Source organism: Lepisosteus oculatus, chromosome 14 (genome assembly GCF_040954835.1).
Source record: "Lepisosteus oculatus isolate fLepOcu1 chromosome 14, fLepOcu1.hap2, whole genome shotgun sequence".
In the NCBI taxonomy this organism is placed as follows: Eukaryota; Metazoa; Chordata; class Actinopteri; order Semionotiformes; family Lepisosteidae; genus Lepisosteus; species Lepisosteus oculatus.
The window spans coordinates 41,908,367-41,930,607 of record NC_090709.1 but is presented as its reverse complement, the minus strand read 5'-3'; the positions used below and the strand labels follow the sequence as shown (position 1 = coordinate 41,930,607).

Below are 22,241 nucleotides of genomic sequence, written 5' to 3'. Positions count from 1 at the left end.
ATATTCAGTCACATGGATGTATGCTGAAATTTCATCTATAGTGTACTTGAATCTGTGTGCTACACTCTTCCCTTGATTGAGTTTTACTACTTGATGATGCACCTGTGTGCTTTACTCTAGCATTTTAAATTTATTTCTCAGATCTGTGGTGTTAGCTCTGGACTAAAACTTTACCCTGTGCTTCACTACTGAAACCTGTGTGCTCATCTCTCAGCTGGAGTGTACTCAACAGAATGGCTACTTTTTTTCTGTGTTTTTAATACAGAAGCCTGTGTTCTGAACTCTCATCTCCCCTGAGCTGTAATGCATGGTAATACTTAAACCTGTAAACTTAACTCTTACATTGACTGTGCTTTAATACTTCAATCTGTGTCATCAGGTCTCACCTGGACTGTACTGAAATACTTAAACAAGGGAGGTGAGCTTGTACTTCAATACTCAAATCTGTGTGCTCCTTTTTCTTACCTCTGAGTTTTAATCAATGACACACCTGTGTGCTTTACTCACCTCCTTAATAAAAAATCTCAGATCCGTGTTCAGCTCTCACTTGGACTGTATTAAACTACTTAAACTAGTGTGCTGAACTCTCACCTTTACTCTGCTTTCATACTCAAAGCTGTGTGCTCAACTCTCACCTGGCCTGTACCAACCTACATCAACCAGTGTTTGGTCTCTTTTTCAGACTGAACTTTAATACACAGTGACACAACTGTTTCTTAAATCTTCACTTGTAGTGTATTTTAATACTCAAAGCTCTGTGCTGATATTTCAACTGTCCTATTATAATACTCCGCCCTGTGTACTGTGCTGTTGTAATACAGGCCCTGGTGTACTGAACTGTCACTTGTACAATGTTGTAACAGTCACTCTTCATATGGAGTGTTACACTGAAATAGACTTCTGCCCAGAACTTTAAGCTGTACTTGATTGTAATACTCAGACCACTGTCATGTACAGTAATGTGAACTGTCACTTGTATTGTTGTAATACCCAGCCCTGTCTGTTGTACAACAGTGTAATAAACTGTCACCTGTAATCTATTGTAATACCTTGACCTGTGTACTGTACTGTGATGTCAATTATTACCTCTATTGTGCTGTACTGTACTACAATGTAATAACGTGACCAGTGTACCAAATGGTCACCTGTATTCTATTATACTGAACCGTCACTCCACAGCTGAAATATTTCCTTTCTTCTCTTTTCAGCAGTAAAGAAACCTTTGTGGCTTACACATCCTGATGTAGCTCCCTACTTGAGCTGTTGTAACACATGGACTGCTGTACTGAACTGTCACTTGTACAATGTTGTAACAGTCACCTTCTGTCCTGTATTTCAGTGTCGCACTCAGACTACTGAAACTGTCCCCTGTACTCTAGGGTGTAATACTCAGACCTGTGTACTGTACCGTTATGTGAACTGTCACCTGGAGTGTTGTAATACTCAGCCCTCTGTACTGTACTGTGTTGTAGTACATGTAGTGTTGTACTAAACTGTCACTTGTATAATGTTGTAATACTCAGCCCTCTGTACTGTATTTCAGTGTAAGACTCAGCCTTGTCCTACTTTGACACCTGTACTCTATTGTAATATTCACTTAGCTACTGTGTTTTGAACTGTTACCTGGGTTGTTGTATTACTAAGAGCTGTGGACTGTTCTGAACTGTTACCAGTATCGTGTTGTAATACTGAGAGCTGTGTACCATACTGTGTTATAATTACTGGATTGCTGTTCTGAACTGTCCCTTGTACACTGTTGTAACCATCATCCTCTGTACTGTATTTCAGTGTAACACATGCATTTCTGTCCCAAAACGTCACCTGTACTTGATTGTAATATTCAGCCCTGTGTACTGTCTTCTAGCTTCTCTAGTGTGTTGTAACATTGAGAGTTGTGTATTGTACTGTGTTGTAATAGTCTGCTGTACTGACCTGGCACTTTGTTGCAGTTGTGTTGTATTCCTGTAGAACAGATGGTTTGCGGACAATTAGAAAATACCACCTGTACTTGCTTGTAATACTCAAGCCTGTGTACTGCACTTTACTGTGCTCTGTTACTAATAGTTGTAAAACAAGCCTGGGTCGGAGTAGTATACTCAGTTTTTGTCTAAAAAGATTACCTTTACTGTAATATTCAGATTCATGTAGTGTCATGTAAAATTCTATTGTTATGTGGGTGTAATACAGTCTAGGGTCCTGGGCTGCAGTGTAAATAGAGTTCTGTCCCATAGTGTTAATTGTACATGAGTGTAATAGTCAAACAGGTGTAATGTACTGTGCTCAGTAGTAGTGCTGTAATACTCTCAGCTGTGTACAGGAGTGTGAAATGTCACCTGGATTCTGTTGGGATACGTAGACGTGTCCTCAACTGTCACTATGATATTGTAACACTCAGTTCTGTACTTGTAGGTCTGACCTGTTCTGTTGTTTAATGGGGCAGTCTGCGGTGTTAAACTGCCCCCTATTGTAATTGTCAACCCTGCCCTTTGGACAAACTGGCCTACTACACTTTCCTCTCTTTTACTCAATCTCCCCCCTCCTCTTAATTAATAAAGCAAGTGTGCTAGAGGTGTTCAAGGGGGGAGAGAATGAGACTGCACAGGGCCGCCCCTGAGAGGTGGGATATGGAGAATGAAGTCAGGTGAGTGGTGTGTTTTAGAGAGAGGAGGGGAAAAACATGTTCATGTGACTGTGGGGTTTGGTTCTTGTAGATAGGCGGGGGGGGGACTTTTTTTCTGGAAGGGTTGTCTTTAGGCATAACTGCCTTTCTTTTCCAGTTCTAGCCCCTCTGGTTTTGGTTGTTTTTTTTTCTGGGATTTCCCTTCCCACTGGGAATGTGAACATCTCCAGGGTCCTAGTTCTGTCCTGTGGTCATCATGAGATTAACTTGGTCCAATGGTGAAGTCCAATCTCTTGGGGGTTCTTCGGTGTCGAGACAGGGGAGGGGGGGGTCCCTAGATGTGTTTTTAAGGTTGTAACGCTCCCTGATTTAACTGCTCTGAGCTGTGACAAGGTGATTGTAGATGCGTGTGCCTCTCGGCTAGAGTTGTGCCCCAGGACAGAGCACTGTGGGGTGTCTGTTTGCCGGTAGAAGGAATGTGTCTCCTGGTGGAAATGTAGCCCGTGTGCAAGCACACCACCCCTCCGACGGAAAAGTGAGAGCTGATGGAGCTGTGAGTGAATATTAATCCCCCTGCTGCCTCTGGGCACGAGTGATTGAGGTTGAGCAGGAGCTCTTACCTGTACAAGAGGGAGAGCAGGTTACTATTCCACAGAGACCACCAGTCTGCTTTCTTTGCAATATAATACCCCACCTTGCTCTTCGTTCCCTGGTGCAGTCATCTGCTCCAGACTAGACTTGTCTTGAGCAATACAGGTGGGACAGTGTTAGTGTAAGATGGGCCAAGGGAGAGGTACAGTCTCCCCTCTCTGTTACTCTCCCGCTGGGACTATCCTGCTGCGGGACTTTACAAACTACATTTCCCAGCAGCCCATGAGGACAATGGTGGCCAAGAGGCTGCCTCCCCTGGGTTGATAAGGGGTGGGTGCTGTCAATCCACACCTGCAGCCAGTCTGAGTTCCTGCAGAGGACGGGAGCCTGGAGGTACAAGTTAATACATTGTGTGGGTTTGTCGGGGGGAAGGAAATGTTTTAAGTGCAGCAAAGCTGCAAGAGGGTCTGAGAAAGGAATATTTATATTTATCAACAAGCTGGGTTATTTTTAATAAAACTGGAAGGTGTTCCAAGAACCTAACTTTCATTCTTAAGTCACTCTCCCCAGCTGCTGTCAATATTTTGCTTCTTTCTTACACTCCAGCTCATAGCTGGGCTGGAGGATAGTCCTTGTCACAGCTGCCTTACCCAGAGTGCAGTGTAGTTTTTGGTCAGCTGACCAGCTGGAGAAACATGATTGGTCAGGTGACATTTAAAAAGCAGGAAGTGGAGTCTCCCAGCATTGCTGCAGTGAGTGGAGAAAGGAGCTGCTGGAGACGAAAGACCAGTTCACAGCACAACCCCCTGCTCTCCTACTTTCAGGGCAAGAGTTTAATCTCTCACTTTCACAGAGCTCAGCAGGACTGGTTTGCTTAGCTTGGGACATCTTTCAAATAAGACCTTGGATATTTTGTATCTACTCCACTACATATTTCTCCTGTTCTTCATTGATCTGGAGTGGAAGTTTGCTGGTGACCCTGTGGCACCTCACAGAGTCTCCCCTCATGAGGATCAACTTTTCCTTACCAGGCCAGCAGCGGCCCAGGCTGACCTGAAGCTAAACCCAGTTGCTTTTCAGCTCAGAGGAGAGAAGAGACTGGTCCTGTCCCAGTGTCCAGTTGACAGCCTCAATCCTCCACCTCCTCCAGATGAGACACAGGTGGACAGTTCTCAGAACAAACACTCTCACAGCCACGAGGTAAGGAAACGGTGCTCTTTATTCACAGTTTGGGATAAAGCAGTCCGGAAACCAGAAGACAAACCGCAGTTCTTCTCTGAACTCTAGGTAGACTTGCAGTTGTCTTCAAAGCAGGTCTTTGTGAAGACAACCAGACTCGCAGCTCCCAGGCTCAGCAGTCAGACCCCCTGACGCAGCTCAGCTCTGCTCAGCACAACTGACCTCTGTCCCCAGGAAGCACCAGCCTGAAGGCCTCCCCTCCTACCTTTTAACTGTCTCCCCACCAATCGTCTTCCACCAATTAGGCAGCTAATTATAGGCAGCAGGTTGTTCCGATTGGCCTCGTTGGGGATGAAGGTCAGACAGGCGCCACGGTCTTGCCTGAACCTGCTGCGCTCTTACTCTGTGTTGGGGCTCAGTTGTTTCTGAAATCAATAAAAATAAATCTAATTCAACTAGAAAAACTGTGATAAGTTTTCCAGGATGAGTAAAAGCATAAATGTTAAAATATGCAGAAAAATAAATGAAAATAAACAGCTTTGATCCCACAGCCCCAGCATTAAAAGCCCAGAGCTCTTCCACTGAGCCACAGTGTCTCTGTAAGTCCAGTGCTCCTGTGTGCTCTTGGTCTTCCCAGCTCAGGGTTCGAAACTGAGGGATAAAAGACAGACTGAATGAGCTCTCCTTCAGGCCAGGAGCCAGTGGAGGAGTGGAGATGGTGCTGAGCTCATGACCAGGAGGTTGTGGGTTCAAGTCCTGGCTAAGAGCTGAGGTGGGTTTGCAGTGTGATCCTCCCCAACAGCGACAGGGTGAGAAGTAAAAGCCCACAGCCCTCGTGTCTTTATTTATCAGTGTGTTACGGCCCACAAGAATTAAATTAACAAAAGTTCCTGATCCGTCCAGGATTTGAACCCACAATCTCCAGGCAGAAGTCCAGAGATCTTCCCCTGAGCCACAGTGTGCCTTTGTAGGGCTGGGGCTCCTGTGGGCTCTTGGTCTTCTTCCCAGGTCAGGGCTGAAACGGAGGGATAAGAGCCGGACCGAATCCCTCTCCCCTTGGGCCTGGAGCAGGTGGAGGAGTGGAGATGGTGCTGCACTCATGACCAGGAGGTTGTGGGTTCAAGTCCTGGCTGATCCCTGGTAAGTAAACCAAGGTGAGTATGTGGGCAGGATGATGGGGAGGGGCTATTACTGGGGGCTATTACTGGGGGGTAGTGGGGGGGTGGAGGAGGCAGAGCAGGGCTAGGGGGAGGGGCAGGTAGTGGGGGTGGGCTAGGAAGGGTAGAGCAGAGCAGGGCAGGGGCTGGGTTAGCCAGGGGTAGAGGGGGAGGAGTGGGTTACACAGAGGTGCAGTGCTAGGCTAGAGAGGAGTAGAGTAGAGCAGGGCCAAGGCTAGACAGGGGAAGTGGCAGGTTGGGTAGAGGGGTAGAGGTGGGTTAGGCAGGGTGAAGGCTAGACAAGAGGAGGTGTAGGGCAGGGCTAGACAGGGGCAGTGTAGGGGCAGGGCCAGGGGTGGGTGGAGAGAGGAGAGTAGGAGAGGTGATGGAGGAGGAGTGGCAGGTGACCTGGGCCTGGGGGGGGAGATGGGAGGAGAGGTGAGTGGAAGAGGAGTGGCAGGTGGCCTGGGCCTGGGGGGCAGGAGGAGGAGTTGGGAGGGGGGCCCAGGCCAAGGTGGGGTTGAGGCAGGTGAGGTGGTGTAGGGGCAGGGCTGGGTGTGGGGGGAGAGAGGAGAGTAGGAGAGGTGGTGGTGGTGGTGGAGGAGGAGTGGCAGGGGACCTGGGGGGGAGATGGGAGGAGAGGTGATGGAAGAGGAGTGGCGGGTAGGGTAGACAGGGTGAGGTGGGCGAGGGGCGAGGGTTTGGTGGAAGGAAACATGTTTTTTGCTGAATCTCTCACCTCTATCTCCTGGGGACAAGCAGAAGAGACAAGAGAAAGGAAAAAAAACATCTACCCCTCCCCAGGCCCTCCCCCCTTGCCTGCCTCACCCTGTCTACCCTACCCACCACTCCTCTTCCATCACCTCTCCTCCCATCTCCCCCCCAGGTCCCCTGCCACTCCTCCTCCACCACCACCTCTCCTACTCTCCTCTCTCCCCCCCACACCCAGCCCTGCCCCTACACCACCTCACCTGCCTCACCCCCACCTTGGCCTGGGCCTCTCCTCCCAACTCCTCCTCCTGCCCCCCAGGCCCAGGCCACCTGCCACTCCTCTTCCACTCACCTCTCCTCCCATCTCCCCCCCCCAGGCCCAGGTCACCTGCCACTCCTCCTCCATCACCTCTCTCCACCCACCCCTAGCCCTGCCCCTACACCACCTCACCTGCCTCAACCCCACCTTGGCCTGGGCCCCCCTCCCAACTCCTCCTCCTGCCCCCCAGGCCCAGGCCACCTGCCACTCCTCTTCCACTCACCTCTCCTCCCATCTCCCCCCCCCAGGCCCAGGTCACCTGCCACTCCTCCTCCATCACCTCTCCTACTCTCCTCTCTCCACCCACCCCTGGCCCTGCCCCTACACTGCCCCTGTCTAGCCCTGCCCTACACCTCCTCTTGTCTAGCCTTCACCCTGCCTAACCCACCTCTACCCCTCTACCCAACCTGCCACTTCCCCTGTCTAGCCTTGGCCCTGCTCTACTCTACTCCTCTCTAGCCTAGCACTGCACCTCTGTGTAACCCACTCCTCCCCCTCTACCCCTGGCTAACCCAGCCCCTGCCCTGCTCTGCTCTACCCTTCCTAGCCCACCCCCACTACCTGCCCCTCCCCCTAGCCCTGCTCTGCCTCCTCCACCCCCCCACTACCCCCCAGTAATAGCCCCTCCCCATCATCCTGCCCACATACTCACCTTGGTTTACTTACCAGGGATCAGCCAGGACTTGAACCCACAACCTCCTGGTCATGAGTGCAGCACCGTCTCCACTCCTCCACCTGCTCCAGGCCCAAGGGGAGAGGGATTCGGTCCGGCTCTTATCCCTCCGTTTCAGCCCTGAACTGGGAAGAAGACCAAGAGCCCACAGGAGCCCCAGACCAACAGAGACATGGTGGCTCTGTGGAAGAGCTCTGCCTCTATACCAGAGAGGTTGTGGGTTCAAATCCAGGGAGAAACTGCTTGTTTTATTCAATTTAATTCTTGAAAACAGAGACACGTTGATAAATAGAGACACCGAGCTCACATACTTTTCTTACCAACCTCAGGTCTCACCTGGGATTCGAACTCACAACCTCCCAGTCACGAGCGCAGCACCATCTCCACTCCTCCACCTGCTCCTGCCCTGAGAGGAGACACCATCGCTCTGCCTTTTACTGCTCAGTCTGGAACCCTGAGCCGGGAAGAGCAAGAGCCCACAGGAGCCCCAGCCTGCTGAGAGACACGGTGGCTCTGTGGAAGAGCTCTCGCCTGCTCCCCTCCAGCCTGCAGGTTCAAATCCTCCACAGGACAAGTGTTTTACATTTCTCACAAACGTTAACAATTATTCTTTTATTCAGCCGAGAAGACTACTTGCTCTTTTTTATTTGAATTGGATTTATTTCCCTCGCCGACGGGCTCAGCTACTTCAGGAACAGCTCCTGTGCCACTCGCTCTGGACGCTGTGAGGGGCAGCAGGATGTCGACTCCATTTCCCAGAAGGCCGTGCCAAAGCACAATTACCTGGCTCATTGGTGGAAGCCCATTGGTCGGGAGACATTTAAAAAGCAGGCAGCGGAGCCCTTCAGTCCGGCCTTGGCTGGGGAAGAGAGTGGTTGTGCTGAGCGGAGCAGGAGAGAGGAGCTTCAGAGCTGTGCTGCTGCTGCTGTGTTGGACTGCCGAGCCTGGGAACTGGGAGTGCTGGCTTTCTTGCCACAGGCCTGGTTTGAAGCTGGTGGTGGCTCCAGGTAAGAGCGAGGGTCTGTCTTGTGGTTTCTGGCCTGCTGTGTCCCTCTCTGTGAATAAAGAGCACTGCGATCCCTTCCCTTGTGGCTGTGAGTGTTTGTGCCCAGAGCTGCCCTGCTGGAACTCCTGATCCCTGTTGCTGAGGGTCTGACCACAGTTGGGTGGGTGTCAAATGACTGGGGGGTCACCAGCACATGTCCACACCAGGTCCCTGAGAAACAAGCCCAGGAAGAAATAAGGGCCCCTGCCCCGTCTGCTTCTAGATGTTCATAGGGGCTCCTGCTGAGCCTCCTCTGAGAGAAAAGAGAAACACAGGCCCTGCCTGCACCCAAGAGCCCCCCCCCCCCTGCGGCCTTCAAGCACCAGGAACACAGATCCTGCTCCCAGGGTGAGAACTGATGAAGGAAGAGATGAATAAAATCTGAACCCAGGCCCCAGGACAGCTCCTCGTTCACTGAGAACCACCCCCACTTCTCCCTCCCTCTCTTCCCTTCTTAAAACCGCTGCCAGTTTCTCTGCAGCTCCAAATGTTTTCTTCCCACCCCCAAGTCCAACTCACTGAACAGACCACTGCCTCCACCTTCCACCCTGCTGCTGGAGCTGAGCTCCCCTACCCTCCTTATATACACCAGCTGAGCCTCATTAACCCAGGGGAGGCAACCTATTGGCCACCATTCTCCCCATGGCATGCTGGGAAACGTAGTTCATGAAGTCCTGCAGCAGGACAGTCCCAGTGAGAAAGTAACACCCCCCCCCCATCTTACACACACACACACTCCAACACTGCCCCACCTGTATCTCTCGGTGTAAGATGAGTCCAGCCTGGAGAGGATGACTGTACCAGGGAGCCAAGAGCAAGGAGGTGCATTATATTGAAGAGAAAGCAGATTGGTTGAGGCTGTGGAGTAGCAATCCGCTCTCTCCCTCTTGAACAATTAAGAGCTCCTGCTCAACCTCGATCCCTCCTGCTTAGAGGCAGCAGGTAGATTAATATTCACTCTTACTGGTCCTTACCGGCTTCACTCACAGCCCAGTCAGCTCTCTCCCCTTTCAGACAGAGGGGTGGTGTGTTTGTACACAGCTCCTGCTGCACACAGGCTCCACTGCCCCGAGGGGACATTCCTTCTACCGGCACACAGACCCTACCCAGAGCTCTGTCCTGAAGCACAACTCCAGTCCCGAGTCACACGCATCTCCAATAACCTTAGCGCAGTGTAGAGCAGTTGAATCAGGGAGCGTTACAACCTTAAAAACACATCTAGGGTCCCCCCCCACCCCAGTCTCACCCCCAAAGAACAGTGGAGAGATCAGCCTTCCCCCCTTGAAACAAGTTAACCTCATGATGACCACAGAACAGAACTAAGGCACTGGAGGTGCATGTTCATATTCCCCGGGGGAAGGGAAAGACCAGGTAAAAAAAAAAACCCAAAACCAGATGGGCTAGAACTGTTGAAAAAAAAAATTGTGCCTAAGTACTTAAGGGTAGAAGGGAGAACACTTTTTTTAAGTAGGGCCTATCTCCACCACCCACATCAGAAAACCATGAAAGCATCTTTCCCACCTCTCTCACACACCCCTCCACTGACTTCATTCCCCCCTCTCAGGGGGTGGCCTTGTGCCGTCTCATGTTCCCCTCTTTGAACACCTCGATCACAGTTGCTTTATTAACAAGCAGCAACTGGGGGAGCAAAAAAAAAACAGACTGCAGGTGAAGCCTCACACCGTGAGATAATGTAAAACACAAGACACAGCTCAGCCCCGGACCAAGTCAACACAAAAGCTTAGAAAAACACTAGGAGGCCCAGTTGTTGATTACAGGACCATACTAGCAAGTATCCACCTGAGCACTGAAATAGTAGCAAGCATTTAGTACAGACAGCTGGCCGATTCACAATAGAACAGGTTGGATTTACCCCACCCCAGCTCTATATTACAATAGAGTAGAGGTGACAGTTCACAATACAGTAGGCAGGTGTTGGGTATTACAACCCACATCAGCAAACCACAGTACCATATAACATTAAACACCTTTAACTACTACAATCAAGTACAGGTGACAGTGTGGGACACAAGTTTGAGTAACACTACAATACAGTAAACAGCATACAGGGGCCGGTTCATACATTGGCATAGAACACTTGAATACAGGTGACAGAGATAGGTATAAGTCAGTATTACACTGCAACACTGTACAGAGGCTAGGGTATTACAACACAATACAGGCAACAGAGCACAGTGCACTACACTACAACAGGCTATACATTACAATCAAGTACAGGTGATAGGTTCAGCTAGAAATCCAGGTTACATTCACTTACAATAACAAGGGGGACTGTTCCAACACTGTGAAAGTGACAGTTCAGTACTCAACCATAAGTATGACAAAAGCACAGGTGATAGTTTTAAAGATAAGTGAGTATTACAACACACCAGCATTAACAGTTCACATCACAATACACAGTTCAGAGTCTTACAATCAAGTACCGGTGACATTTTCCAATAATCCACACTCCGTGTGTTACACAGAAATACAGTACAGAGGCCTGAGTGTTACAACATTGCACAAGGAACAAACACTTCAGTACAGCAGTCCTTGTATTACAACACGGTACACAGCTCTGAGCATTACAAGTGACAATTCAACACACCACTCCTCAAAAAGGACAGTGTTACAACAGTTCAAGGAAGGAGATACATCTGCTTGTGGAGGCAGCAAAGGAACAAGGCCAGGTTTCTCACCTGCTGAAGAGAAGAAAGGAAACAGTTCAGCTGTGGAGCTTTCTACACAACTGTTACGACAAGTGACAGTTCAGTATTATAATAGAAGTACAGGTGACAGTTTGGTACATGGGTCATATTACATTTTAGTACAGTACACATGACTGGATATTACAACGATACAGGTGACAGTTCACAGCACAGAATAGCAGACAGGTCTGGGTACTACACCACAATACAAGTGACAGTTCACATCACCATACACTACACAGGTCTGGGTATTATATGTATTATAATAGCACAGGACACAGGGCTGAGTCTGACAATAGGACAGTTAATTTCAACAGTGAGACCAGAGTATTAAAATACACTGCGAGTGAAGGTTTAAGAAATGGTTGTAGCACTGAGAATTAAAGTTCAGTTTGAACAAGAGATCAGCACACTAGATTAAGTATTTTTGTACAGTCCAAGTGAGAGCTGAACACAGATCTGAGAATTAATTTTTTTTTTAAAAAGGTGAGAGTAAAGCACACAGGTGTGTCATTGAGTATTGAAGCTCAATCAAGGTAAGAGTGTAGCCCTCACCGATTCCAGTATTAAAGTACACTATAGATGAAGGTTGAGCATAGACGTCACTGAATAGTACAGATCGCTCCACGTGAGTTCAGCATGCTAGTTTAAGTATTAAAGCTCAGCACAGGCGAGAGTTCAGAACAAGTCTGAGCCCTGCAAAATAATACCAATTCACATGAGTATTACAACACAATACAGGTTACAGTTCATCACACAGGGCTGAGTATTCTACTAGTACAGCTGACAGTCCAGCACACAGATTTGAGTATTAAAATACACTGCTTGTGAAGGTTTAGCATGCATGCCACTGAGTATTAAAACTCACTTACAAGTTAGGGATCAGCACACTGGGTTTACTATTACAGTACAGCAAAGGTGAGAGTAAAGCACACAGGTGTGTCATTGAGTACTGAAACTCAGTAGAGGTAAGAGTGTAGCGCACAGATTTGAGTATTTAAGTACACTACAGATGAAGGCTCAGCATACACGTCACTGAATAGTAAAGCTCAGTACAAGCTCACCCCCCGGTTTAAGTATTTCAGTACAGTCCAGGTGAGACCTGACGACACAGATTGAAGTATTGAAGCACAGTAAGAGTTACATTTACAGGTTTAAGTATTACCATGCATTACAGTTCAGTGGAGACGCGAGTTCAGAGCACAGGTTTCAGCATTAAAAACACTGGAAAAAGTACCCGTTATGTTGAGTACACTCGAGGTGAGAGATGAGCACACAGGTTTCTGTATTAAAGCACAGGAAAAAAACTGGTTTAAGTTTAGTCCAGAGCTGACCACACTGATCTGAGATTTAAAGCAAGTGAGAGTAAAGCACACAGGTATCGGAGTATTAAAATTCAATCAAGGTAAGAGTGTAACACACAGATTCAAGTATTAAAGTACACTACAGATGAAATTTCAGCATACAACCATGTGACTGGATTTTAAAGCTCACTTACAAGTTAGAGATCAGCACAACACTGGTTTAAGTATTTCAGTGCAGTCCAGGTGAGAGCTGAGCACACAGGTTTGAGGATTAAAGCACAGTAAAGGTGAGAGTTTGGCACTGGTTTAAGTATAATACTACAGTCCACATGAGCGGTCAGTACACACTTTTGAGTATGAAAGCACAGTATAGTTCAGCACTTGTGTCAATGTGAGAATTAAATTAAGTACAAGTTCAGCACGCTGGTTTAAGTATTACAGTACAGTCCACAGGATAGCTCAGCACACAGGTCTGTCATTGGGAATTAAAGCTCAGTACAGGAGAGAGTTTTGTACACAAGTTTGAGGATTACCAGTATTAACGCTCAGTGGAGATGGGAATACAGTACAGTACACAGGTGTGGGTATTAAAGTATGATAAGAGACTTCAGCACACTCATATACATCATCGAGTAACAAAGCTTAGTACAGGTGAACGTTCAACACACAGATGTGTCAGTGTATTAAGGTACAATCCTCTTGAGAATTGAGTACACCATTGTCAACACTCCACTCCCTACAGTACAGCCACTGATAACCATGATCAGAACAGTATCTGAGCAAAGTATCTCACTCTGGGGTACAAGACTGTCCCCCTCTGGAATCAAACCTGCAATCCACAGTCAAGAAGCCCTGTTTAATACTGCAGAAGTGTAGTGTTTTACAGAGCACAAGCAGCTGGACTGATAGAAAGACACAGCTCAAGAGACAGGCAGAGAGACGTCACAGAGACCGACAAGGAGGAAGAAAGAGACAGGAAAGAGCTCCTCACCTCCATCCCAACTCCCAGCCATACCCGTCTTCCCACTATCTGCCCCTGGCCAGCCTGGAAAACACAGTCGAGAGAGTTCAGCATCAATCCCAACACTACACCTGCCTCTCGACTGTCTGCTTGTGAACATCCTGGAAAATTAGGGAAAAGAATTTAGGACACCGTTCAATCTTCATACGTACATGTCTTCCACAATGTCAGCCTCTGCCCCTTTCCTGGAAAAGGAAGAAAAAAAAAACAGGGAGGGAGCAACTAGCCACTATCCCAACTCGTCATCCATACCATCTTCCCACTAGCAGCCTCAGGACATCCTGGAAAACTACAGAAATGAACACAGGACAGAGCGTCAACCTCCATCCCAACGCTTCATCCACACTGGTGTTCCCACTGACTTTTCTGGACATCCTGGAAAATTAGGGAAAAGAAACAGTAGATAGCATCCAACCCCCAATCTATACCAGTCTTCCCACAGTATTCCTCAGAACATCCTGGAAAGTTAGGGAACAAGAGTAAAGGAAAGGGTTCAATCTTCATACATACCCGTCCTCCCACTATCGGCCTCTGGCCAGCCTGGAAAATTAAGGAAAATACAGTCCAATGTCAATCCCGACACCTTTCATACTCATCTTCCCACTGGCAGCCTCTGGACTGAGGCAGGAGACAGGAGTGAGCATCCAAGCTCCATTCCAACTCCTCATCCATACCATCTTCCCACTGGCAGCCTCAGGACATCCTGGAAAACAACAGAAATGAACATGGGACAGAGTGTCAACCTCCATCCCAACACCTCATCCACGCTGGTCTTCCCACTGGCTGTTTTCCAGACATCCTAGACAGCATCCAAACTCCAATCCATCTTCCCACTGTCAATTCTTTTGGACATCCTGGAAAATTAAGGGAAAAGTTACAGGAGAGGGTAGCCAACATCTATCCCAACTCCCAGCCATACCAGTCTTCCCACTGGCAGCCTCTGGCCAGCCTGGAAAATGGAAAAGGGAAATGCGAGACAGGAGAGAGCATCCCACCTCTATCCCAGCTCCTCATCCATACTGGTCTTCCCACCATCAGCCACTGGATAACCCATCTTCTGTCTGCCTCTGGACATTCTGGAAAACTACAGAAATGAACACAGGACAGAGCGTCAACCTCCATCCACACTGGTCTTCCCACTGGCTGCCCCTGCACTGGAGTCCATCTTAACCTCTGACCCCTGACATTTTGGTGTTTGAGCTCAGAGAGCAGGAGACGCTGCTGGAGACAGGAGAGACCATCAATCCCCATTCCATCTTCCTATCCACACCTGTCTCCCCCGTGTCAGCCTCTGGACATTCTGGAAAATTAGGGAAAAAAGACAGGAGAGAGCATCAACCTCCATTCCAACTCCGCCTCCATACCCGTCTTCCCACTGTCAATTTTATGGACATCCTAGAAAAATGAGGGAAAGGATTATAGGAGAGAACATCCAACCTCTATCCCAGCCATACTTGTCTCTCCACTGTCTGCCCCTGGACATCCTGGAAAATTAGGGAAAAGGAAACAGGAGAGGGTTCAATCTTCATACGTACATGTCTTCCCAGTGTCAGCTGCTGGACTTATTGGAAAAGGGGAAAGAGACAGGAGAGAGCATCCCACCTCCATCCCAGGACACACTGCTGTAGGCTGCACAGCTGTGACAGCTGGTCCGTGTGTCTGAGGGCAGCAGTCTGGCTCTGCAGTCTCTCTGTGCCTCGTCATCTGTGTTCAGCCCAGTGGTAACTGGTCACTCAAGATTGTGTTAATTCAACACAATAACAATACTTCACCAGGCTCTAATATCAATGCTAGTAACTTTATAACGGTTCTCCTCTCTCACTAGTAGGGTTGTGTGTTCATGCCCTGAGTGCGACACAGGAGTGACAGGACTAACCTGACCTTGTGCTCAGGCTGGAGGTTGGTGTTGGACTCGGGTACGAGAGTGTCAACAGCACACTGACCAGGTCCTTGGGGGCGAGAGACAGCAGGAGGTCAGGACACAGCCCTGAGGGTCACCCCATTGAGCCCCGATAGGAGGAGTCCACTGGCTCACCGCCTGGAGCTCGTCTCCAGGGAGCAGCCTGAATCGGGGTCACCTGCAGCTCTTCATCATCATGGTCATCCTCACAGGCTCAAGCAGGCAGGAGATCGGGACACCCTGGATGTCTCCCCGAGACGACTCCTGCTCTGTCCCCTGGGAGTCTGTGGATCCCAGATTGGTCCGATCAGCCCCGATCATGTAAGACCAGCGTCACCTGCGAGGGACAGCCAGTGAAGGAGAGACTCACCTGGTCTGCACTCACCTGCCTGGTGCCTCGTGTCCTTCAGTGCTGATCGGGTACCCTGTCCCCTCCTGTGCTGACCAGTCGACAACAGCCTCTTGACTTCTAACTGCAGGTCTGGGGGTGCCCTCTCCTGTGTGGTACAGGGTCTGACCTGGCTCCTGTTGGGAATAAACATGCCTGAAGGCAGCCTGTGCTCCACTGAGTCCCAACTGTTCCGGTCCAGAGCTGCTGTTCTGGTGACCCGTCCTGGAAAGACACAGGCGTGTTGTCTACAGGCTCTCTTATCCCTTCCTCACCTTGTCTGGGGGTTCTGACACTCTTGGACTCCTCTTCATTGTTGTGGCACCCCTGGGCTCCTCCTCCTCCTTATTCTGATACCTCTGTGCTCCTCCTGGCCAGCCAGAGTCTTCCGGGGGTCCAGGCGCTGGGGCTCCTCCCAGAGTCGAGGTCCAGGAGGATTTTCTCCCTGTTGGCTTCTCCCAGATCTTCCAGACTCCTCAGGTCTGAGCCGGGCTGGGAGGAGGGAACCTTCCCCGAGATCCTGGAGTCCGATGTCCAGACGACACGACCGGAGAGATGGAGCCGATGGGAGAGGATGTGGGCGTCGGGGCTCCTGGTGTCCGACCGGGGGAGAGCTCCAATGTCGGGGTGTCTGTCCTTTCTCTTGACTTGAAATTTTCCACAAATAATTCGGTAGCCTGATACCCCCACTCTCTGTCTCGCCCAGCAGATACCCCAACACCCGCTGCTCTCATCAAGACAATGATCAGCTCACCTCACCCTCCTCTCCAATTACATTCCCTCTTCTGGGTTCGGCAGTCTTCTCAGGAGCCCACCTATTACCAAAACACAGGGATTTATCTGTACAGTGAATAACAGACAACACACTGAATACACCGTGCAGTGATGATTACAGCGAACACCCAGTACAGTGATGATTACAGCAAACACCCAGTACAGTGATGATTACAGCAAACACCCAGTACAGTGATGATTACAGCAAACACCCAGTACAGTGATGATTACTACCCAGTGCAGTGATTACAGTGAACACTCAGTACAGTGATTATTATAGTGAATATCCAGTTGAGCAACTTTTAGTGAACACCCAGTATAGCGACTGTCATAGTGAATATGGAGTTCAGTTATTATACTGATACACAGCGCAGAGATTATTACAGTGAATACCCAGTACAGTGATTATACAGCATACCCAGTAAATTGACTATACCGAAAACCCAGTACAGCGATTGTCCCTCACTGAAAACAGTTCAGTGATTAGTATATTGAATACCCAGTACAGTGATGATACTGAACACCCAGTATGGTGATTATTCCAGTGAACACAGTACAGTCATTGTCCCTCATAATGAAAACAGAGTTAAGTGATTATTATACTGAATACCCAGTACAGTGTCTGTCCATCACACAGAATAAGCAGCACATTGAACAGCCAGTAATCTCCTATTACAGGGAACACTGGGTCGGTCTGAGCTCTGCTGCCCCCTGCAGAAGACTTGTCCTGAGGTCAGAGTAGACGGTGGTCTCGCCCTCCCTGGGGACACCCTGTCCTCTTTGGGGTCCTGCTGCCACCTCTGGGAAACTCAAAATAACTGACATTCATGCAAAACATAACCTGGTGTCCAAGAAACAATGGTTCTGACTGAGGCAATCTTATTAGCAAATACCCTCTAATGGATTTTAAATGATCAAATTCCTCCCTGAAGTAAGAAGAAACAGCACACATCTACAGTCTAGGTGTTGATTGATAAGATCAGCCTGTAAAACAAACCTGGCAGGACTCAGCTTTCAGGGAAAAGCTGTGGAGTGAAAATGACTCAAGACAGAGAAACAGAACTGAGAACAGTCCCTCTGTCTCAGCTACACTCTCTCATGTTCAGGTGTATCAGCAAAATCTGTTGTTTTGAGAGGGCGTCATGTAGCTGCCTCTGTAGAAATGTTTTTCTTTTTTGTTTAACAATGAAAGATTCTACAAATACCACACAAAATAAAGTCTATTGCTTTCATCTCTCGGTTGTTTTTATATAATGAACTATTTACATTATGCCAGCACAGATACCACAAACACCATCTTTCAAAGAAATAATGTCAGAGACCTGTTTTATTGATTACTTTTAGAGCCGCTGTGTGCATCTTTTGCTATTTAATGCTGTAAACAAATATAATTCTCTATTATAAAGCCATTGGGTATTTCTTCTGGGTCAGTATTATTATATCCAGAGTTGAAAATGTCATTTGACAACACAAAATACTTTCTTTCGAGCATTTAGTGAGGTTTGAAAACTCATGTTAAAGCACCGGTTTATCACGTTAAAAAAATAAACTGAACCAAAAAATTGATTTTGTGTATAAAACTGACCTGAAATATCCAAATCTGCACATCCCTATTAAGACTTTAACACTATCAAGAAGTACACACACTGGTGGGTCTTGAATATTAAACAGCTCTTAACAGACATAGCAGACTACATGTGTGTATTTGCTTAAAACGCTACAGTTTTCAGTTCCCCAAACATTTTGTAATCATTTCTCAAAATAACACAAATGGCTCTAAACGCGAGTATTAATTGCTTTGAAAACAAACCAATTTTGTAATAAACAAATGAACAGTTCCCTGTCCCCTCCTGTGCTGACCGGTCGAGAACACCCTCTGGACTTCTAACTGCAGGTCTGGGGGTGCCCTCTCCTGCGTGGTACAGGGTCTGACCTGGCTCCCGTTGGGAATAAACATGCCTGAAGGCAGCCTGTGCTCCACCGAGTCCCGACTGCTCCGGCCCAGAGCTGCTGTTCTGGTGACCCGTCCTGGAAAGACACAGGCGTGTTGTCCACAGGCTCTCTTATCCCTTCCTCACCTTGTTTGGGGGTTCTGACACCCCTGGGCTCCTCTTCATTGATGTGGCACCACTGGGCTCCTCTTCCTCCTTATTCTGAAACCCCTGGGCTCCTCCTGGTCATCCTGAGTCTTCTGGGGGTCCAGGCACTGGGCTCCTCCCAGAGTCGAGGTCCAGGAGGAGTTTCTCCCTGTTGGCTTCTCCCAGATCTTCCAGACTCCTCAGGCCTGAGCCGGGCTGGGAGGAGGAAACCTTCCCTGAGATCCTGGAGTCCGACGTCCAGACGACACGACCGGAGAGATGGAGCCGATGGGGGAGGATGTGGGCGTCAGGGCTCCTGGTGTCCGACCGGGAGAGAGCTCCGATGTCGGGGTGTCTGTCCTCCCTCTTGACTTTTCCTCCTTCAAGATCCCACAGAGATCTCGGTTGAGCGTGTTCACTGTCACACAGGAATGTTCCTTGGCTTCAACTGGCTGGTACCCCACTCCTCCAGCTCCCACCTGGCTGGTACCCCACTCCTCTCACCATTCCAGTGAACACAGAGACCCACTGGTTTAGTGACTCACCATTCCAGTGAATACCCAGCACAGTAACTATGTAGTACAATAATTATTCACAAAATAAACTGATGTTTTTTGTACAGCCATTGCTGAACACCCAGCGTAGTGAAGACCCAATAGTTATTCATAGTAGAGTGACTGGTTTAGTGTCCAACCATCACAGTGAACATTCTGTACAGTGAATATTTAATAAAATAAGCAAAGACACCAACGAGTGTAGTGACTTACCATTTCAGTGAATATCTTGTAAACCATTACTGTGAATTTCCAATACAGACAATTATCTATGACAGTGAATCTCCAGTACAGAGACTATCAGTCACAGAGAATATTCATTACATTGCTTATCTGTTACAGTGAATACACAATACCAGTCACAGTGAATATCAGTTAAAGTGAATAATTGTAAGTAATTACCTATTACAACAAATACCAGTATTAGTAACTGGCCACTACAGTGAATAAAAGTGAATATTGAGGACAAAGACTGTTGTGACTAACCATTACAAATTACTATCCAGTAAACTGAATATCCAACACAAAATATTCAGGGAAAAGACTGCCTGGATTAGTGACTAACCATTAGAGAGATAATCCAGGACAGTGATGATGCAAAAAGAGATTCAGGAAAGAAGCTGATTTAGTGACCTACCATACCAGTGAACCCCCAGCATGGTAAACAGGCCAATAAACGAATTATTCAGGAAGCAGACTGAATTTAGTGGTCTGGTTTAGTGGTTCACACGTCCAGAGAATATCCAAGAAAGGGTGTCCTCGTTAATTCTCCGTCAGGTTTTCAGTTGTCTTGGTACAAAACTGTCCTTCATTAAGAAACACCTGCAGACTTCCGCTGAACTGTTCCAAACGTCCGTCTGTGTTTTCCAGGGAATCATGTGGGCTTGCGAGGAGAATTGGAGACAAACAATGATAAACTATTGACGTATTCATACTTGGTCAGATTTTAAGTTTAACATCATCGGCTCAAAATAGCTGGTGATACTCAGGTCTACAGCCACACTAAACCTGACAGTGAAGTAGCTGTCTCTGCTCTGCACCGCGCGTCTCTATCCTGTACAAATACAGGTCCGGTGTGACTCTGCACCACGCGTCTCTAGAGCGCTAGTGGAGCTGGAAGACCATCAGGACTGAGAGCGATACAAGAACCCCCTCTGTCAGGAGTGTAGACCCCTCTAGTGACCCTACTGTAGACCTGCTCACCTCCCACAGTGAAGATCACGGTGCTGATAGTGTTTCCCTGAAGGTCCCTCACTGTGTAGCTCCCCTGATCAGCTGGAGTGAGGGAGTACAGTGTCAGAGAGCCATCCCACACCGACACTCTGTCTCTGTACTGGGGGACACAGCTGTGCTGTTCTGGACAGAACACACTGAGGTCCAGTTTCCACCTCCTGCAGGTGGAAACAGAACCTCCACCGGCTCTCCATTGAACAGAGGGACAGACAGAGAGGCTTCAGGCTGCAGGGTGACAGTGTCTCTGTGAGCTGAAAGACAATCAGGACAGAGGATGATATAAGAACACACTCCGTCAAGAATATAGAGCCCTCTAGTGACCCTACTGTAGACCTGCTCACCTCCCACACTGACGATAGTGTTTCCCTGAAGGTCCCTCACTCTGTAGCTCCCCTGATCAGACGCCCTCAGGTCCTTGCAGACACATACAAGCGAAAAATAAAACCGGTCACTTCCATACGAAAGACCTCCGTCTTCATCGAAATCGTTCATCAGCGCAAATAAAAGACGCTATTATTGGATTCGCGTTCAGATCACATTCAAACAGGCAACCGCTGCTCTCGTTTGTTCAACGACTAATTACCCTTGAGTATCGCGCTTGTACGCTCATCTGGTATACAAAAATGCCCTTTTTAAACTTAAAAACAAGAACTTCCCGTTATACATAAACACGACAAAGTAATTCTATATTAACGTGCCCTACATGTTCATTTACGGTTTAAATTAATTGAAATGCTCCGACTCAGAGCGTCTAATTAGGACAACAATGCTGAGCCCTTTGTGTATTAAGCACAAGTTCAGCTGGTCTCTAACTTCACATAAATTAAAAACAAACTTCGATAAACTGCAACACGTCACCCCTAAATGTGCAGACACAAATGTATATATTGTACATACAACCGAACAAAAAAAAACGTTCGCTTACTTATGAAGAACCTCCGTATGAATCTTCGTCATTTATCAGTGCAAATAAAACCCGCTTCAATAGGATTCGCGCTCAAATTCAAACCCGCAACTGCTGCTCTCGTTTGTGTCGTGACGAATTGCACTTGAGTATCGCGTTAGTAATCTCGTACACTCATCTGGTATAATTTAGCAGGAATGACCCTCTTAAATTTAAATTTAAAACAGGAACATCCCGTTATACATAAACACGACACAAAGTAATAGTTCTATATTAACGTGACCAACATATTCATTTACGGTTTAAATTAATTGAGATGTTGCGATTCAGAGCGTCTTGTAGTCCGTGCTGATTAGGACAACAATGCTGAGCCCTTTGCGTATTAAGCACAAATTCAGCTGGTCTCCAACTTGACTCCGCACGGTTTTTCGTAGCATTGAGCTCAGAGCTGTAGCTCTTCTCCAGACAGCAGCGTGCTCTCCGAGAGCTCGTTATAACTGACCCACAGCGGTCAGTATGAAGTTTGCGCTGAACACCGTACATCACCCACACGCGGTACCTCTGCTTCCGAGCCCACACAGCTCTGCTGTGTTCACGACAGGACCTCCGCTCTCTCACTCCCCTGTGATCTGATCCGACAAATGACGTTTCCCTCCGCTCTGGACCACAGACCTCTCTCACACCACCTGGGTGAGATCGCACCCCGGCCAATCAGGAGACTTCATCAATTAAGCAATTAAGAGTCCAGAAACTTTATTGCAAAGAATGCACCTGAAAATAGTCATAATTTTGATTGAAAAGGCAATCGGGGGTCCCCTCTCCTCTCAGGACACCAGTCCATCACAGGACACACACACTCACACACTGGACAGGACACCAGTCCATCACAGGACACACACACACACAATGTGATCAGTGATTATTTCAGTCAGGTTTAAATCAAACCTAATGAACCTTTACTTTTGAACTCATTAAATCTATACGATATGAATGTGACAGATTAGTGTCACACTCATATTGTAGATAGATTAGATTAAGCCTTTAACTGTCTTGTCTAACCCTTCTGTGATTCTTTTATGAAA

At 47.9% G+C, this 22,241-nt stretch overlaps 2 long non-coding RNA genes across 3 annotated transcripts; both read right to left on the bottom strand.

Annotated features, from left to right (window-relative positions):
• Positions 1-10,832: 10,832 nt before the first annotated feature.
• LOC107076121 (uncharacterized) lies at positions 10,833-13,507 on the bottom strand. Its single transcript, XR_011191860.1, has 2 exons — positions 13,299-13,507; positions 10,833-10,994 (listed from the first exon to the last, which is right to left on the bottom strand). It is a non-coding gene; the product is annotated as an uncharacterized lncRNA (long non-coding RNA).
• Positions 13,508-19,739: 6,232 nt separating this feature from the next.
• On the bottom strand, positions 19,740-21,863 carry LOC138243183 (uncharacterized). 2 transcript variants are annotated; one of them, XR_011192022.1, is made up of 3 exons: positions 21,719-21,863; positions 20,597-20,669; positions 19,740-19,905 (listed from the first exon to the last, which is right to left on the bottom strand). It is a non-coding gene; the product is annotated as an uncharacterized lncRNA (long non-coding RNA). The 2 variants fall into 2 exon arrangements; XR_011192021.1 differs by lacking the exon at positions 19,740-19,905 and adding an exon at positions 19,989-20,506.
• Between the last annotated feature and the right edge of the window lie 378 nt (positions 21,864-22,241).